This window comes from Perca flavescens, chromosome 1 (assembly GCF_004354835.1).
Source record: "Perca flavescens isolate YP-PL-M2 chromosome 1, PFLA_1.0, whole genome shotgun sequence".
Taxonomy (NCBI): Eukaryota; Metazoa; Chordata; class Actinopteri; order Perciformes; family Percidae; genus Perca; species Perca flavescens.
This window is the reverse complement of record NC_041331.1, coordinates 42,977,608-42,989,698: the sequence shown is the minus strand read 5'-3', so window position 1 is coordinate 42,989,698 and position 12,091 is coordinate 42,977,608.

Sequence of the window (12,091 nt, the reverse complement as noted above, 5' to 3'; positions counted from 1 at the left end):
GAGGGAAACACCTGAGCAGGAGAAATGAGAGGGGTAAATGTAGTAGAAGATATTCCTTTTTAAACCGAAACACAAGAGCAGGGGGAATGAGAGGAGGAAACGCCAGAGCAGGGGGAATGAGAGGGGTAAATGTAGCAGAAGATATTCCTTTTAAACCAAAATGTAGCGATGTAAATGTAGCCTTACAGAAAGACAAATAGAACAATATAATATCTCGAAGTTCAATTCCCAGACCGGCAGGATAAAATCTGGGTGGGGAAGGTGAAAGAGCAGGGCTAGTCCTTCCCTCATTATCAGTTATTCATTGTGCCGATGTGGTGCAATAGCAGCAATCGGCACAATGACTATTGTTTCTCATACTTATTATTCCGCCTGTTTTTTGTCTCGCTACTCGTCACGCAGTGTTGCCAACACGCGCACACAAAATACATCAAAACGTGTGTAATGCTCGGGAATGGTGTGCTATGTGTTTTCAAAAAGATTTGCCGCACGGTTTTCACGAAATCGGCAAAAAACAGTACTTTAAGTATCCTAAACTCACCAGACTGCATGTAAATAAACAGTACTTTAAGCATCCTAAACCCACCAGACTCCATTTAAATGAGACTCTGTACTGTAGGCCATGTTGTCCTCTCTTTTGAGGACATGTCAAACAGCAGATTTGCTGTTAGCCACTGTTATTCGGATGTGCACCAAGTAGTAGGCACACTTTCAAAATGTCTTCTGGAATTTTCTAGTTGTTTCATGAACTCCTGTGATTATTACACAAAAACAAACAATGCTAGTGTGCTAAGTAAAGGCTTGTTCTCCTTCTTGTAGGATTCCAACAGTAAAGACGTTGCTAAGCATATTTATGTAAAGGATTAACGCCCGACGAGGTGTCCATTACCAGTTGCCTCCGCTTGAGTCCATTAATTACCTGATAATGGACACCCCATAGGGATTTAATCTGTTTACAATCATTCCCGTCAGGGACCGAACAGTGAGGCGATGTGGAGACCAGGTAGACTGGGTAAACCAGCCCGATCGGCCGGCAATTTGATTCCTCCTTGCAGCTCAGGCTGGAAACCTGTACATTTATCTATCCTGCTTCCATTACAATTTTCCGGGGACCAATCGCAAACTGGAATATCCACCTGGCGCGCTATTTGCCGGTTACACGATGACGATAGGGAAGCGACCAGGCAGCTTCTTGTTTACATTCAACATGGTGGCCACCGAAGCGCAGCAACCCGCTGAGGCCGCTGTCGCTGCTACGTCACCGGGATCGTTGGTCTGATTGGTCGAAGGACTATCCGATTATTACAGAGTCATTTGAACTATGCCCGTTGATCAGACCTCTTGAGTTTTGTTGTGCTTGATTAAAAAACATCCCCCCCCACCCCTTTGATTTTTTTCACAAATCGCACCCTGTGTGACAGTATGTTTAACACAAAGACAAGCTAGCTATCAGCCATGCCATTGTCCCCCAAATAATATAAAGACTTTACCGAACAATTGATCCACCATGTGTACTGTTGAAGTAGCGACCAGAGATGTGAGATGATGGCTGTGTGTCAATTCAGAGGAGACAGTTTAGATTAGGGATGTATAACTCAACTTTATTTTAAAGGGCCACACTGGGAAATGAGAATCACATAAAGAGCCAGACATGTAGAGTTTATTGACATGAAAAAGTCATATCTTTGGCTATATTATTGCATGTCTCATAAAGTCTTCTCGCATACAGTTTGGTCAACATAAAGCCTTATCCATCAAAGAATTTGGCAAACAATGATTACATTATTTTACAGCCTGAATACGAAAAATCTCTGGTTCTAGGGGAATTTCTGAGTCTTGAGTCTTCTTTGAAAAACAATTTCCCTTTTGGTTTTCTTGGTTTGGCAGCAAAATGTATGTGAAATCCTGCGCGCCTTGAGTTTGACACAAGTGGTTTAGAGTGTAACTTATTTCTTGCAGCTTGTGTGTTAGCGCCATCCTGTGCTGTCCAGGGGACTAGGCACTGAAGGACTACACTCAGTGTTGGAAATAACAGATATTTGTACCTACAAAAGGATGGCCCTGCAGAAGAATATTGGGAACTGCTTTAGAGGGTACCAAGGGAAGTTCCATTGTAGGTACCATGATGCTTTGAAGGGTAGCAAGGTTGTACCAGAGTAGGTACCATGGTACTTTAGTCGGTAACAGGATAAGTACCATGGTAGGTACCATAGCTATTTTTCCATGTGAAGAAAATCAGAGTGAGATCTCTGTCTGTGGTTGTTTTTAGACAGAAGAGGCAAAGACCCGGATGGATCAAAGCACTCCACTGATGGACAGCATCAAGAAGGAAGCTGGAGAATTGGTTCAAGCTCACGTGGAGGAAAGGTTAGTTATTACTCTTTCAGCCTAATTTCCTTTTCCTTTTGTTGTTTTTCTTTTTGTTCCACAAGTACATTTAAGCCCAGTTCAAACCAAAGACTTGAACCAGCCCGTGTCAGCTCGACTGCTGGTGGAGTCTCCAGAGGCTGGTTTTAGAACGTAAGAGACTTCTCCTGTTTCAACAGCCAATAGAGAAGTCAGCTGGTCAAATCAGCTGCGAACTGTAGAAATAAAATTATCCAGAATCCATCCATCCAATCTATGGGGTAAACTGTCATCTGGTGGAAATGGCAGAGTTTAAGATGGAGCCTCAACGAGCGCCCGCGAGCACGGTATGTAGTTGAGCGAGCTAAAGAGTGACTGAAGAGAGGGAGTGGCATTAGAACAAAGCAGTTAATCAAAGAAATAAAACATTTTCACAGATTCATCACTAGAAATGCCACTGTAGCAAGTTTCACTAACGTTATCGAAATTCATATTTTAAGATGCTACAAATTATATGTCCAGCTACAAAAAAGCCTTAAAAGTTGAGTACAAAGAGCCATTGATATGCAGATGATACACTGTCAAATGTTGAAGACTGACAGGTTGCAACTAGCTGAAAGTTTCAACTAGTCTCGTCACAAATCTTTGGTTTGCACTGGCCTAAAGGAAGAAAATGTCACTGTCACAATGTCACTGGTCATAAAACGTTCAGCACTTATGGACACTTGCAGACCTTGCAGACCAGTTTTTTGTCCTTCTTTTGTGCAGACATATTAAACTTTATTTAAAAGTGTAATTTCCTTGAATTATGGAGAGTAGCTCTTCCCTGTTGTACAGACTGCAGCAGGATCATCTGGAGGCAGCCCGCAACGCAGAGGAGATGGCCAGGAAGGCAGCGGAGGAGGCAGCGCGACAGCTGGAGGTGGAGCATTTGGCTAAGATCATCACAGAAACACTGCCAGAGTCCATCGAGCAGTAAGTCACACAAATAAACACAACACGTAGAAATTTAGACACATTCTGTCCAGTCAAAAGAGTACAATAGTCTTTATTGTCATTGTACAACACAATTGTAGGCAGTCCTATCAGTGCAAAAGTGAATGAATAAATATAAATGAGCTTCTAAAAGTCCCTATAAAAATGTATAAAAAGAGACAGAAGATTTAAAAAAAGAAAGAAACTAATGCCAAAAAAACACTGACAGAAACGTCCATGTGAACAAGTAGAAAGATCTCATGACATTGCCTGAAATCTTTTCTCTTTGAATAAAATCTGAGATGGAATCGTTTTTTAAGACACATGATACTTGCAGTCCAAATACACTTGAAGTACACAAGACATCCAAAACACTGACCTGAGACTCTCTCCTGCTGTTTGTTCACAACAGACTGTCCAACATCCCGGAGGAGGAAAACGAGGATGACGCAGAGTAAGTCTATCTTCATGAAACACAAACCACCAATCTGCTGCTATCCCACATGCACTGCTATGTTGAGTTAACTGCTCATAGATACTGCTACTGCAACTTCTCTGTCGACAAAAAAAGTCATGGGTAGATCAGATGCATCACTCGCAGCTGATTGGTCATGGTACGTGTCCACCGGCAAGCATAATTTCCACGCTTCCCATTCATTGTCTCTGTAAACAACAGCGTAATGCATTCTGGTAGCATGAGGCGGGGCCTATAATCCTATAATGTCCTATAATATTTTAGACTTAGTCTGGAACAAAAGTCTGGAACTAATTTAGACAGCCTCTCCTGATCTCCAAAAGGTTCAAATGAGCCCCTAGATTCCACCTGGCGCATTTTGTGTTCAGCAATCGCGGCCACTCAAGACAGAGCTTGTTATTCCACTAGCCGTGACGCAGCGCATCCTAAAATACTCTCTCCTCTAGGCTTCGCTATAAATACGCGTCAGGTCTGTTTTTTAACAGAGTTGCGCCTGGTGGAATTATAGGGTAACACTCAATGTACTTTATTATGAACTTTCTGCACCATCTGCTGCAAAGTGAAGGGTTGAACCTCCATACACTGTTTTACAAAAGCTCTAATCTCAAGCTCTGCTGCCCTTGGCTTGAATCGGATGCTGCTCCGTTTAGCAATGAATTCCTTTCTGAACTGTCTGACAGGGTCTCTCCATCTTGTTTTGTCACTTGCTGCTCACCGTTTAGGTTGCAGAACCTGCAGGAGGAGAGTGAAGACAGCACAGAAAGTAGGAGTCCTGAGGAAAATAAAGTGACAGAGGAAAATAGCAAAGCCACTGTTGAGGAAAAGAAAGAACTCAATCAGTAAGCTCGGCAATAGTTAGATTAAGGTTTGCTCCTGCAATAAGACGGAGGGATGCTCCCATACTTCTTGGATTTGGAACCCAATTTATCTGTAGCAATTTACCAATACATCTATTTCATATAAATATATTAAAGGTGCACTATGAGTTCCTGCATAGTTTCAGCGCTATTTCATTTTTGTCTCAAATCGTAGTCATCTCTCCTTGATACACTAGCTGTCTGCCCCCTGAATACACTGTGAAAAAGCCCGGTCTCGGGAGACAACACAGGGGTTTTACTTTGAACGTCAACAGAAGTGACATCATGCAGGAACTCATAGTGCATCTTTAAGTCATCCTCTTGTGGAGTTCTGTAAGAAACTCAAAGATGTCATTATATTTTGGTATGGGTAGCTTCCAGTGTATAAGCTTGCACTAAGAGCTTGTTCTTTGGTAAGATCAAATGTAGCTAGCGTTTTTTTACTTCTTATGGCTATTTAGAGCGAGCTGAAGTCCTGCCCCTGTTCCAGGCTAGTATCTGTTATTAATAGGGCTGGGTTAAAATAATCTATTCTCCAATTTAAATCAATTGTTTGTGTAATCTGATATTGATTGATAAAATTATGAAATTGGTCTTTTAATATATGCCTTGCAAATGATTGTAGATGTTAGTCCCGTTTAGTAAAATGTCCTTTAAACAAACCTTTTTGGGCTCAGTTTTATTTTCTGGGCATTTTATGCCTCTATTTGTATAGGACAGACATGAGAGGGGAGAGGGAGAGGGGGAATGATATGCAGCAAAGGGCTGCAGGTCAGAGTCAAACCCACGGCCGCTGCGTCGAGGATTAAACCTCTATACACCTTGGGATCAGTTCTTAATGTAAACATTAACCTAGTGCATTATAAAACGATATGTGCTTCCTTCTTTCTCCATTTGATGCAGAAGTTCTCTTAAAATCTTTTATATCCAAACTAAATTGGTATTGTAACTGAAATTTCCCTAACCTAATTGATACCGAATCGTAAATGTAATTGAGTCGGGACCTTGTGAGTTGGAATCAAAAGATTCAGAGAATTTTGGGCGATTCCCAGCCCTAGTTCTTAATAAAAGGTGTCTGTCAAAGGTGATTCTCCATTTCTTGGCTGCACCTAGAGATACTTTCCATAAAAATCACAGAGAGAGAGTTAGGATGATTTACTACTTTGGCAAAGTACTCGATGGACAGTGGACAGAGAGACCTGCACGCCATACTCTCGCAGTACCTCCCAAAGTCATCCTGGGTTCATAGACCTTCTCCAGTTCCACAAAACCAATGTAGGTTGGAGGAGTAAACTCTCATGACTCCCTTACTATCTTTGAAAGAGTTGGTCCATTGTTTTACAACTAGTCTGGAATTGGTTAGAAGGTTGTCTGTGTCGAGGCCGAGGAGAAAGGCTGTTGATCTCGACAACGGGTCCTGGGACTGGGATCTGTGCACTGCAGAGACGAAGAACCATCAAAAACATCTTAGAAGCAGCTGAAAAGGTTTCCTCTGGTTGACTCTGGATTAAAAAGGGTGACAAGCAGCGAAGTAAGCTACCTGGACACAAGGCAGGGCATGATCACCCCTGGCTGGGTTTCCCGGGCGAGGGTGTCTGATGATGAGCCCTGAAACACCTGAGGACCCTAGGTCTATCACTGATGATGTGTCCAGGTTGCACCAAGGGTGTGTCATGTGACTAGCATCCCTAGAATAAACTTTCCTGACAGAGGCAGTGCAGACCTTCAAGTTGACTTTAAGGACTTACCAAACCAATGTGGTTTGTATGGTATATCAGCACACAGGCACTGTCCCTGACCTCTATGTCATATTGAACAGGTATATCAACCAAGGCAGACCAACAATTTGTGGAGCCTATATTATTTCAGGGTGAAACTTATCGACCCTGGGCCCCTTGCCACTGCTGACCTTTTTGGCTGCCTCATTGATGTTAGTCAAAAAGGTGGCTAAGCCTTCCTCTAAGTTTTGTAACTTGTAAGCTGTAGCAGGGATGGATGTGGCCAAGGAGAAGGATGCCCGGGCTACCTTGTTTAGCCTATTGCCACTGCAACCCAGAACCGGTAAGTGGCAGAAATGGACAGAAGGACTTCTTTCATTTGTATCCAAGGAAGGTTAAAAAAGGAAGGTCATCTGGACTTGGTTAAAGCTGCTCGAACACATTTCGTCTCTCTTATCCGAAAGACTTTTTCAGTTGTGACTGAACAGTAGGGAAACACAGCAATTTAAAGGTGCTGTAGGTAGGATTGTGAAGATCCAGGACTTAGCCAAAAAATGTGAACATCGACAACTTCTCAGTCCCTCCCCCCTTTCTGCTAAAGCCCAAAACAGTCTCCTAAGCCCCTCCCCCCACAAGAGAGAATGAATCTGTGTGCATGAGCAGTGATTGACACACAGTTAGACACCCCTCCTGGCCCTGATTGGTGCATCTGAACAGGGAGCGTGGATTTTTGCAAATCACACTACAGGCTATAGGTGGCGCCAGACGAGCCAGATTTGTTTTTTTATTACCTGCTTCATGTAGTTCTACTGGAACATAGGGTCAGTTTCAGCAAATATGACAGAAAGGTAGTTTCATAAGACGTACCTACTGCACCTTTAACCTCTGTGGGCTGTTGTCAAGATGGATACCTCTTTGTTTGTTAGATCCTCTTACAACAACACCTTCCTTGGATAACTATGACCCAAATGACTGAGAACCTTTACAGGCACTTCTTCCATTGGATAAAAAAAGAAGCTAAAACTTAAGATAAATGGGTCTAGCCCATTGGCTCACATATCATCCTCTGGTACCACAAAACAGCTGAGTGGCCGTTAGTTGCCGTTATTTAACATGGGTCTCAAACACCTATCAAAGCTAATGTAAGGTGTGTTTGTTATATTCTAAATTATTACTAAATTATTGTCGTTATATCTTTGTTGAAATGACAAGATGTTGAAATTATACTGGCCAGTTGAGTTTTCCATTTATCTTATCTTAGCTTTCTTTGCTCTAGGTTAGCTAGGAACTAGGGCGGGACTTTGGTTCTAAATAGTTTCTTTATGCCCAGTGTGCCCTATGCTGCATGTTTGCCTCTTTCCACAGTGTCTCCTTCTGGTTAAATTTGTTTTGTGTTGCTTTTTGTCAACTTTTCTTCTATGAATCAGGGCAGACCTCAAAAGGTAGGTTGGGAATTTTACAGTCAGTATAAGAGCTTAAATGGACTGCATTTATATGACGCTTATCTAGCCTTAGCAACCATTTAAAGGCTCTGACACACCAACACGACTGTCGACTGTCAGCAGAAAAGGCAGTCGGACTGATCAGTCTCCCCGAGTTTGTCAAAAAAGTGCCTCGGAACACACCGAGGAGACGTCGACTTGAGCCCAAAAAATTAAAACCAGCAAGTGCTCCCAAATTTCAAAACAGACCATAATGGCGGTTCGTTGGGAATACGATCTCGTATTTTACGAAAATAGTTCACCGAAATGTGTTTCTGAAAACATTTTAAGCGAGAAATAGGCTGTGCAGTTGCTGAATCTGTCTTCATTTCAGATCGACAAAATGGTCAGTTTAAAAGATTTTCGTCAGATTTTGAGAGACTCTAGTCATGCTCATCCCACTCGTCATTTCCGGTAAGTGTAACATAAGTGCACTGATTCGCTAGTCAAGGGCTAGTACTGCACCAATCAGATTGGTCATTGAGTCCGACTACCCACCAGGCGATTCAACATGTCAAATCAGCCCAAATGAATGCTCCTCCAACTGACCACGGCACACAACACACCGAACCAACTTGAGTCACTGACCTCGCCAGACTGTCCGAAGGCCGATAATCGGGTTGGTGTGTCAGCGCCTTAAAGCGTACCAACATTCACATGCACACTGGTAGACAAAGCTACCATACAAGGAACAACCTGCTCATCGAATAAACATTCCCACACACATCAACAAGCAACAAAAATGTTTGGGCAAATCCTGTTCCATGGCCACGTTTGAACTTTTATTGCCAACATTTTTTTCAGTTGGTTGTTCCTACAATACCTACATACGGTGATCAGTATGCCCAGTGAGAACTGTGCTATAAAATGTTGCATAGAGTCATAGGCATTCATGGTTGGATGGACGGTGTATGACGTGGGTGAAGTTCTTACTTTTCTTTGTTGATATCACTCCCTCCGAAACTTTCTTGAGCCACCATTTAGCATTTAGGGGTTGTAAAAAAGGCATTCTCAGAAATAGAGGAAATCAGAAACTAAAGGAGCCAACAAGGCAAATAGGTTAACCCAAAATATGTACTGGACATCACAGATTCACAGCATGCATTTGCACGTCCTCTAAATGTTGCTTTCTCTACACGGTATTTGAACACACTTCAACAGTTCTACAGGAAGGCTAATCGTGTTAGTTCTCCACCTCCACCTGTTGCACGAACCCCAAGGACACCGGTGGAAGGATCAATTGTACAGCTTTTTCAGTCATTCATGACCACTCGCCCTTCTTCCCCAGGAGTCTGGTGGACATCTGTCCGGCTGAAGACAATACCAACAGCACTGCCTTATCAACGGATGCAGAGCCACCATTGGACAGGAGAGACCTGGAGAGTCCTGTCTCCCAAACAATCACCCAACAACCACAATCACAAGCTCCAGTAGCCACCACCGCCACAGGTTCACATCAGGTGAAACATCCAGCATCGTAACATTTACACCATGAGCTTCCATAGAGCCTCCTGTATTCTGATTAGCTGGAGGGTGGTCTTTATTTTCTGACATATCATATATCAAGTCATTCTCACTCCCATCTCGTACAATACGGACTCTTGGTCAGGTGACTTTGTCGTTGTTATTAACGCTAAAAGTCTCCTTTAGCGTCAGATCTAAACACGCTTGGTCGGGAATATTGGCGTCCCTTTTGACGCAGTTATGTTAAGAAGTTGAGTTTAGAAAAAGGTCGTGGGTGGGCTTACGCTTCTGTGACATGCGGGAATAATGGGACAGTTAAAGAAGAAAGAGACTTTAGGAAACACGGGACACAAATCCCGGTCTCCTGGGTGAAAGTCCTGTGTTTGACCCCCCCACTCCCCCAAATAACCTCCTTTAGCAGAATTCCCCCCCTCATGTACTACTCTCTAAACCCTGTGTAGCTGCTGCTTTCCCCGGTACATAATACAAACACGCTGAAGGGCACTTCTGAGGCTGACAGCCACTGTCCAAAACGTCCGTATTTTACGAATTCGGAGTGAGAACGGGTTGGACATGTCATCCTTAATATCGTCGTTGATGGGTACATGCATTGACATTGACAGCATAACAGTTTTGCGGATCCCTGATAGTGGAGATAGTCAGAGGAGGGACATCCAGCGCCTCTTTCCAGGCCAACCTGTCCTCCAAACCATACGATGGTATTGGTTGTTTGTTCCTCTCCTCTAATACGACCCACAGGAGCGTTTTTCGTACTCATATCTAAACCAGAGAACGCAACGTTTTAAACACGTCGTGAAACGGTCGCAGTTTGGTTAGGTTTAGGCACCATAACTACCACTTAGTTAAAAGTCAAAATTGCTGCTTGAACAAAGGACCTATGGGAGCTAACATTACAGTACAAATATTCCTAGTGAGATCATGTTGAAATATCTATCACTTCAAGTTAGCCATAGACATTTTGAATTGCTGTTATTTGTTACGTGTTATTTAAAAAGAGGGCAGTCAGTTCACCACTGTGCTTCTTTACTCAACACATTCATAAAAGTATTTTTATGTGCAGGTTGTGCATGTGCAGCAGGAGCCGTCACCCCGACAGGTGACAGACAGGAATCAGGAACTGCATGTAGAAAGTGGAGAGGTGAGTGAATTATAAATTATAGGAAGAAGCAATGAGAACTGAGCAAATATCTTCCACTTGATTATATTAGATTAAACTTTATTGAATCAAGTACAAAGACAACGAAATGCAGTTTGCGTCCAACCAGAAGTGCAAAAAAAGCAGAAAAGTGCAATGTGATATACAAAGTATAGACAGGTGGTGCATATGCAGGACAAGGAATATATTGCAGTGTTTTAAGAGCAAAATAAATATGGCTATGTAATATGAGCAATGTATGAACAACAAGACCGTTTGATTAAAGAAAGAAGTGTGATGCTTAATAATAGAACATTTGTTTGAGGTCTGGCATATAAATGTAAATGTAGTTATAATTGATTCTTTATGATTACGTGTGCAGAACATTTCATTGTTAAACTATCTTCTTTATCTCTTAGGCCAATGCAGAAGAAGAAGGTGGATGTGGAGGTGAGAGCAGAAAACCTTTAACTTGTGTACATACTATACTTGTACATTCACGAGAGCAACAGTGGCACCAAATAGAGATCCATCTGGCAGCGAGAACCCATAGACAGTAAAATTAATGGACAAAGCGATGCCGTAGACTTCCACGGAGACCAGTGAAGGATATTAGAAGCACTTTTCTGGTGCTGGCTGAGCATTACTGCGCAGCCTCAAACTGAGCTTGAAGACATAGATGTGACGTGAGCAACCTGTCTGAAAGTGTGAAGTCTTCTGGTAGCTGTGCCGAGAGAAATCTCAATCATTCCCAATCTTACAGAGACGGAGAGTGTAGGTATATGTAAGGAGATAACATAGACACAGGCTAATTACTGATCACTAACATGCTAGTTAACATTAGTAATTAAACCTAAACAGCTAATGGAAGTCCAAACTGCCTGCGAGCTTCTCCTGTACTATACGGTAATTCCTCTACTGTGAGACAGTAAGTCTTGTGGTTATTACATAATCGTTAGCTTATTTTTATAAATACGTTCTGCTACGGAGCCATAACGTGAGGTACAAGGTAATGGAGCCTTTTATACATTGTCGTGTTTCTTTAGAAATAAACAATGGACAAATAAGAGTCTTTAAATGCTTCAGATGTAAAGTTATTCGCTGTCAAAGTGACGCCAAAATGAATGGGAGTCAATGGAATGCTAACAGCAGGTGAGTGCTTGTTATAATCAAAATGGCGCCATAGGCGCTACGTGTTGTGGACGCTTGCTTACCGCCTTGCAAGAACCCAACCCAAACCAGACGCAGTTAATCTGGATTATTGGAAGTCCATTTTAAGGATAAAGCCTGACATTGCACCGGAAGCCTTTAGCTTCAAACCAAGAGCAGCATCTTGTGGGCTCAGCTATTAAAGAAAATGGCTTCATTTGGGCATCACTAGTTGAATGATAACAGAAAATATTAAACTACTTACCTAGAGCTTCACTTTCTGGCTCTTCTGCTCATCTTTTAGAACGGAGGCTTCATTTACATCGCTAAGTTTTGGTTTTTAAGTGTTTGAGTTTTAAGCCAGAAGTGATCTCGGTGCACCAAGTGTTTTTGTCTCCAGTAGAAGAACTAATCTCTGTTTAAACTAACACGCCCAAACCTCTTATCTCATCATCACCCTGGTATACTAG